The following is a 5909-nucleotide window of genomic DNA, read 5'->3' on the forward strand; positions in this document are numbered from 1 at the left end:
TTTAGAAAACCAAACTAAAATTTTCGAAAATTATAGAAAGATTAACAAGAAAACACCAAACTTAAAGTTTGGCACAAGATCAAGAAAAATTATTTTTGAAAAAGATTTTTAATAAAACCTGTAACGTCCCGTCCAGTAAAATACCTTGCTTAAGTCAGGGTATTTCCACTAGAAAGAACATTACGTAACCTTCTCTAGTATTAACTACTTAATTATCGAGCCTTTGTATCGAGTTCGCGTTTCAGTTTTAAGAAAATTCCAGAAAATTTTGTTTTTTATTCATTAAAGTCATAATTCAAACATTCACAATTAATAATAATCACATAGATATTATTGATAATAATTCTTATACAAAAGAGACCAAATAAAACTCAAATACAATATACTAAACCTACCCCTCTATGTAAAATAAGATCTCAAAGGACAAGAGCGAGGGAATTCTATGAAAGCAATTAAAACCATAAAGAAAGCCTACTGATCGCTCGCAGCTTCAAATTGCGTCTTCAAACCTGTCGCTGAAAGGGTGGAAAATTTGGGGGTGAGAACCAAACCACATGTTCTCAGTAGAGGTCGAGAATGCCGTGAAAGTAAAGAATAAAACGCAAATAGTTAATTTCACTCAAAAGTATTTAAAAGAAAAACTGTTTCCATTTGCAGTGATCTTTACTCGCCGTGTCAACCTTTTATTTTGAAAACCAACCGCATAACATTCAAAAATCCAAAATCTTATAAAGCATCAGTTAATTATCCAAAATTCTAAACCCATATTTTCCTTTATAAAAATCTTAAAAGTTTTCCTAGACCGTATGAATGACTAATCTGTTCCAAGCATAGGTTCATTAAGTCTATGCTGAACCAGCTCAATCTTTCATACTTACTAAACCTCAAACACAATCCAATCACGGCCTCAGGCCCAAGCAATTCAACCAGCATCCAATTCACCACAATCCAGCTAATCAGTTACAAACACAAGTAATGAGGTTCAAACACAATCAAGAACAATTATATCAAGTATAGCAATTAGCAGTTAACAGAATTATTCACTTAGGCAAACTAATTACAATATACACTCCCAAACAATGTCACATAGATGCATATGATGCATGCCTGTCCTACTGGCCATGAGCTCACGCGTCGGTTATGTTGCCAGACCCGACTCGGATAAGCGGGATTAGACCACCATCCTTATCCGTAGGTCCCATAGACAAGCGAGAATTAAACCACCATCCTTGCCCGGAACACGCAAGCGGGATTAAACCACCGTCCTTGCCTCCACAGTAAGCGGGATTAAACCACCATCCTTACTGGGTACATAAAACAATATGCAAGCAGGAATCACACCACCGTCCTTGCTGAACAATTTATCAATACGTGAGCAGGATAAAACCACCGTCCTCACTGCAGGCGGGACAAAACCACCATCCCTGCACAATGGTTTACGCACTGAGCAAGCGGGACTAGACCCACGCCCTTGCCAACAATCTCATAAATCAAATATTCTTTTCTTAAAAGAATCATTGAAGTTATTATTATTAAATAAGCCTTGAATATTTATTTTGATTAAGTCCTTATATTTTTATAAAAATTTGGACATAATCTCCTTTAAAAATAGGACTTATCCACCCTTACGGGTTCCTTCTTTCTCAACAATTCATCAGCCTCTTTCAGCATTTGCCACAGCAATATATATTCTCAAAAACACTTGATAATAGAAAATCTATTTCTTAAATTCCATATCCAAAATAATTACCAACACAACTTGGCAGCCTGATTTCCATTTTGTTTTTAAAATATCAAATGAATTTGGAATTGCGCAAACTTTATATCCATGCGACCGTCTCGGATTAAACTTTCTATTAAATTAAAAATCATAATTTTTTTGTTGTCTCTAGCTTCGGGAATATAAGCAAAACCGTGACTGTTCTGCAGTGTTTTAAATCCAGAAGACAGCAGCACCACACAACATTTGAAATTTCATATAAAATCCAAATTAAATTCAACTACCTTCAAAATTAATGTGGTTAAACATAACTCATCCAAATTTCTTTCTCAATTGGTTCCAGGGTCATACCATTTTTAATGAAGGAGTTACGTAGCTTGGAAGTTAGGTAATTTTCTGCAGAATTCTGTTTTACAAATCATTGAACACAACCTCTTCCAAGTCCCATAACTCACTTATTAAAACATGGAAAATCCTGAAATTTAAATCACATATACTAAACATACTTAATTTTCACCTCCAATTGGTTGCATCTCAATATCTATCCAGGATCAAAAGTTATAAACTCCCAAAGTTACTAATTTAAGAAAACAGAATCTGGCTTTTTCTGCATAATGCATCATCCTTCAAAAATTCATATCTTTAAAACTACAAGTCCAATTGTTCTGAAATTTTACGGCATTAAAATAATAGGAATAAAATTTTATTTAAAATTGGTTCCATTTCAAAATTCAAACTGCAGAATTTCCAATAGAGGAATCAAGTTGCTGCTGCATTAAACATTTTGCAGAAAAACCAGTTTTGACATCCATGATTCAAGAATTCACCATAAATCATAAACTTAGTGAAAAAGTCTCAAATTCAGCAGTCCAGTTCCCTATATCCCCAAGCTCAATCCGGACTTGGTCCCACGCAATTCCGATAATCACAGAAATAGTTATAGTTTTTCAAAGTTTCCGGCTTCCTTTAAAAATAATGCAGAAAATCAAGTTTTACATTTTAACTTTGAAAAATCATAACTAGTTCTATAATTAATTCAAACTTCTCAAAATTGAGTCCCAACAACAACTTTTATTATACTTTACTCAGCCTTTGCTCTTATATCATTTTGATTATCGTTGAATAACTGATTCACTTCCAAAGTCACCTTTTAATTTCAAAAATCAGTTTTTCAGCAATCTATTTAGTATTCAAAATCCAACCCTTCAAAACCCCTCAAAACCAATTCCAAATCAATCACCAACCAAGTTCATTAACATTACAATATACCAAATAACAACTCAACGGCAACAAATCCAATATAACCCATTAAAATTCAGAAATTCTCAACAATTAGTCATCAAGCAATTCCCAATCCACATAATCAATCAATATCACAAATCAACAATTCCAAATCACAATTTCAACCATTCCAATCACAATTTTCAGCCACAATTCAATAATTACATAATCAATCAATTACTCACAGCTATTAAATCTATTTGCAGTTATTCAATAAACCTTGTAGGCATTCTTAAATTGAAATCGTTTTAAACCCCCTACCTTAATGTCGAATTTCATAGAAACCGAAACTGAAGACGGAATTGTGGCGTGATGACTGGTTGGGCTGCACCCAAAATGCAGCAGCTCCTTCATCCCTTATCCGCCAATGTTAGCAACACTCACAACAGCTTTGACAGGGCAGCAGCAACGCGAGTTGGCGACGACAGTGAGCAAAACAATGAATTCATATTGGGTAGAGTAATAATTCTGGAAATTCAGGGGTGGAACAGGGGCTAAATTAAATTGGAACAAGAGTAAGGCTAATAAAATGGCAGTGGAATAAACAAGAACGTCAAGTGGAGGTTCAGAACAAGAATGTCTTACAAGAATTAGAAAGGAATAACAGAACAAGGAAGCACCGGCAGCAGCACGGACGATTATAGCAGCAACGGGGAAGACGGCCTTCTCCTCCACCTTGGTTCATGAATTAGGAAAGCCTTCCCACCATGCGTTCTGCTTCGCCTCGCCATTCGCGTTTCTCTCTGGGCGATGCCGACTCCACGTCTCCTTTCCTCAACTCAGACTTGATGGCGGCACAGCAGCGGTTCAGCAGTGACGATTCGACGACAACGAGGTTGGCTTCAACAGCGACTATGGAACGGCGACGAGGACGGAGCTTCCTCTCAGTCACTGCTCGCATCTCCCTCTGGTCCGTGTACTCGACGGCAGTGCGCAGTGATGGCTCACGACGGCGGCAGTCTCCTCCCTCCCCGATGACGATCCACTTCTCCCTCTTCTTCTCTGTTCCGTCACCCTCTCCCTCTGCTCTCCGTTTCCTTCTTTCTTCCCTTCTGTTCCCCCCCCCCCCCCCCCTTAAGCTCCCAGTGCCTTTTCTTTCCTTTTCTGATTGTAGATTTATGAATTTAGGTTATAAATTAGGAATTTGTGATATTAGGGTTAAAATTAGGATTTTATAAAAGAATATAGATAGATATGAATAGATATTTTGATAAAATTGAAGAGTAGAGTAATTTTAAAATTAAATATACTCTATTAAAAATATATAAGAACATTATTTATCAACATATTGCTAAGTGAAATTAATTATTTCTAATTTAAATTATAAAATAAATATATTAATCACATTTTTATAAAATACAGTTTAAACTCAATGCTAATTAGTTAAATTAAATGATATAACTTTTTATTATTTTTCTATCACCAAACTTTAATTTCAATTTACAAAATATCTAATTATAATAAAATTACTTAAACTTAAAGTATTTATAAAAATTCATTTAATCATTCCTAATAAATTAATCTCTAAAAGCTCAAACTAATAGAATAAACCATAATTCATTCATAATAGAAATTACTTAAATTAAATTATATAATACTTTCATTACTAAATTCTAATTTGAAATTATATAAAATAACCAATTATAAAAATTACACAAAAATATTAATTAACTTAACTCCAGATATTAATAAAACTAATTTAATTATTCTTAATTGATTTATAAAATAAGATATCAAATTAATAAAATAAATCGTAACCTTTTCAGAATAAAAGTTACTTGAATTAAATTATACAAATTCCTTCTTATTTTTCAATTACTAAAATTATACAAAATATTCTATTATAATAAGATTACTTAAAAATATTAATTGATTTCAAAATAAAACTATCTCCGAATCTATTTAATTATTTCTAACAAAATAATTTCTAAAATTATAAAGTTTAAACTTAATAAGATAAAATCATAATTTATTTATAATTAGATTTTCAAAAATGCGAGATGTTACAAAACCGGTGCCCAATCATCAAGAACATAGACCAATGCTCTAGCCAATTGAGCTGTAAACGTAACACTTGTTTTGAAGAAGTATTTTTAATAACTAAGAAAAAATATTTTTTTGAAAAAATTTTTTGAAAAGAATATAAAAGACTCTGACCCAAAAGACAAAATTTTCCTAATCTAAGCAACAGGATTCACCGTCAGTTGTTCAAACTCAAACAGTCCCCGGCAACGGCGCAAAAAACTTGGTGCACGAAATTGGAATGTCAATGTTCACATTACTCTCTTACAACTTCGCACAACTAACCAGCAAGTGCACTGGTCGTCCAAGTAATACCTTACGTGAGTAAGGGTCGATCCCACGGAGATTGTTGACTTGAAACAAGCTATGGTTATCTCGTAACTCTTAGTCAGGATATAATATCAATAATAATTTTTAATTTGAATTGTAAAAAGTAAAAAGGGCAGAACACAAATTATACTTGTATGCAGTAATGGAGAATATGTTGGAGTTTTGGAGATGCTTTGTCTTCTAAAATTCTGCTTTCCTCGGTTTTCTGATTCACGCACGCAAGTCCTCCTATGGCAAGCTGTGTGTTGGTGGATCACCGTTGTCAATGGCTACCATCCATCCTTCCAGTGAAAAGGGTCCAGGTGCGCTGTCACCGCACGGCTAATCATCTGCAGGTTCTCAATCGTACCGGAATAGGATTTACTATCCTTTTGCGTCTGTCACTACGTCCAGCACTCACGAGTTTGAAGCTCGTCACAGTCATTCAATCCCTGAATCCTACTCGGAATACCACAGACAAGGTTTAGACTTTCCGGATTCTCTTGAATGCTGCCATCAATCTAGCTTATACCACGAAGATTCTGATTAAGATATCCAAGAGATATTCATTCATTCT

General features: G+C 34.2%; 1 long non-coding RNA gene across 1 annotated transcript; it reads right to left on the reverse strand.

Moving 5' to 3' along the window:
- Nucleotides 1-256: 256 nt before the first annotated feature.
- LOC112765531 (uncharacterized) lies at nt 257-4167 on the reverse strand. Its single transcript, XR_003183814.3, has 3 exons — nt 3587-4167; nt 3263-3469; nt 257-515 (listed from the first exon to the last, which is right to left on the reverse strand). It is a non-coding gene; the product is annotated as an uncharacterized lncRNA (long non-coding RNA).
- Between the last annotated feature and the right edge of the window lie 1742 nt (nt 4168-5909).

The sequence above is a fragment of the Arachis hypogaea genome, chromosome 17 (assembly GCF_003086295.3).
Source record: "Arachis hypogaea cultivar Tifrunner chromosome 17, arahy.Tifrunner.gnm2.J5K5, whole genome shotgun sequence".
Classification (NCBI taxonomy): domain Eukaryota; kingdom Viridiplantae; phylum Streptophyta; class Magnoliopsida; order Fabales; family Fabaceae; genus Arachis; species Arachis hypogaea.